Source organism: Sturnira hondurensis, unplaced genomic scaffold, assembly GCF_014824575.4.
Source record: "Sturnira hondurensis isolate 20B ecotype Veracruz unplaced genomic scaffold, ASM1482457v3 Scaffold0014740, whole genome shotgun sequence".
Taxonomy (NCBI): Eukaryota; Metazoa; Chordata; class Mammalia; order Chiroptera; family Phyllostomidae; genus Sturnira; species Sturnira hondurensis.
In genome coordinates this window covers 141,042-143,661 of record NW_028087371.1, presented here as the reverse complement: position 1 = coordinate 143,661, position 2,620 = coordinate 141,042, and positions in this window count along the sequence as shown.

The following is a 2,620-nucleotide window of genomic DNA, read 5'->3' as shown; positions in this document are numbered from 1 at the left end:
TCCATGCATTTCTTAGTTTCACTATGATTTTCTCCCAGAAAGAATGCATTAGAGAAAAACAGTGGTGTAGAAGCTAGCTCTATTTCAAACATGACATAATCCTACGCATCCATTCATTAATTTCCCCTTGGAAAGTGATTTCAGTAGTTCTTTTGCTATCATACTTTCCTCTGAAATGATCATGTTTCAGAAAGATATCTCAACACAAGTGCTGAAAACACTATATACTTTCAAACACAGCACTCATTTCAATTTCTACTGTAAGGAGTATATTGACCTGGTGTTATAAACACTGCAAACTGGTTTGGCTAAAAACCTGCTTTATATGAACATTCTGATATATGAGTAATTTAGAGCAGTTCAAACAATTCAGTACTGTCTCATCAGAGTGAAATGCTCCTGGAGCACAGTGAGTGGACTCTTAAGTTGATATTCACTTTCACATTCACAAAAATGTTATACCCAAATAAGGTAGTGTTCTGTACATGCATGTCTTAGCTTGGCTATGCTTTACTATGGAAAAGAATACTTTGGAAAAAACTATGTTATAGAAGATTACTCTGTTTCATACATGACATTGACTTTTGCATGTGTGCATTCATTTGCTGACAGACAAGTGATTCAGTAGCTCTTTAGCTACCACACTTACAATGAAAGTGATATTTCAGAAAGATACTTCAGCAGAAGTGCTAAAACCAGTATGTAATATTGAAGACACCGTCCATTTCAACTTCTACAAAAACGATTACATTATAAGGTGTTCAGCCATGTAGATGGCTTTTGTTAGAAACCTGCTTCATACTAAGTATCTTCATTCCCAAGTGACTTAGAGGAGTGCAAACTCTTCACTATTGCATTATCAGTGTGGAATGCTCTTGGAGGCCCCAAAGTGTATTTTAGGGTCATGTTCACTAAGACCTTCAACAATCGTGTACAGTCCAACTTATGTAGTACAGTATACATGCATTTCTTAGTTAGGCTGTGCTGTTCACCTAGAGAGAATACACTGGGGAAAACTGTGGCATAGAGGCTCACTCTATTTCATAGATGTCATAGGCCTTGCATACCTTCATTTCATTGCTGACAGAAAATTGATTCAGTAGTTCCTTTGCTATCTAACTTATCGCAAACATGACATTTCAGAAAAATACTTCAACAGAAGTGCTAAAAACAGTAAGTACACCTGAGAAGAGAAACTTATACTATAGGTAACCTAAACCTAGACAGTAAGTACACCATTCATTTAAACTTCTACTGACATGACTACATTGACCCAGCATTATAAACACTGCAGGCAGAGTTTACTTAAAACATGCTTCTTAGGAAACATGCTACTTGCCAAGTATTTAGAAGGGTTCAAATAATTCATTACTGGACTTTTATGGTGAAATGCACTCGGTTACAGAAAGTGGACTGTAAACTTTATATTCACTTAGACAGTCACAAAATTGTTTCGTCCAAGTCAGGCACTACACAATACAAGCAAGTCTTAGCTTCCCTATGCTTTGATACAGNCCAGATAAAATGCCTTTTTTTAAATTTAATTATTGTTCAAGTACAGTTTTCTGTCTTTTACTCCAATCTCAGATTATTGGCTCAAATTTTTCCATGTAGTGGAATATCTCACTAACTAAATTGTCCAGTTACTCTTTGTTAAGTGTAAAATATAATCAGGGTATGAAAACTTGATTGACTGCAAAAGACAGAACAAACAATATCCTTACCTCAAATTTTGAAAGTTATTATACTGCATCTTTTTTTATTTTTATTTTTTATTATTTTTTATTTTTTATATAATTTTTATTTAATTCTTGTTCAAGTACAGGTTTCTGTCTTATATACCCAACCCTGCCCGCCCCCCACCCCATGCTCCCTGCCTCCCTGCCCTTTCCACCCCCCGCTCTTAGTTATTGTCCATGTGTCTTTTATACTTGTTCATGTGAGTCCATTCCCTTTTCCCCTATGATTCTCTCCCCTCTCCCCTCTGGGCTCTGACAGCCTGTTCCATATTTGAGTGTCATTGGTCATATTTTGCTTGCTTGTTTGGTTTGTTTAGATTCCTGTTAACGGTGAGATCATATGATATTTGTCTTTCACCGCCTGGCTTATTTCGCTCAGCATAATGCTTTCCAGTTCCATCCATGATGTTGCAAAGGGTAGTAGTTCCTTCTTCCTTTCGGCAGCATAGAATTCCATTGTGTAAATGTACCATAGATTTTTGATCCAGTCATTGACTGATGGGCATCTAGGTTGCTTCCAACTCTTGGCTATCATAAATTGTGCTGCTATGAACATTGGGGTGCATAGGTTCTTTTGGATTGGTGTTTCAGGGTTCTTAGGATATACTCCCAAGAGTGGAATTGCTGGGTCAAAAGGCACATTCATTTTGTTTTCTTAGAAAATTCCATACTGTTTTCCATAGTGGTTGTACCAGTCTGCAATCCCACCAACAGTGAACTAGAGTCCCCTTTTCCCCACAACCTCTCCAGCACTTGTTGTTTGTTACTTTGTTTATGATAGCCAATCTGACTGGTGTTAAGTGGTATCTCATTGTGGTTTTAATTTGCATCTCTTTGATAGCTAGTGATATCGAGCATCTTTTCATGTGTCTCTGGATCCT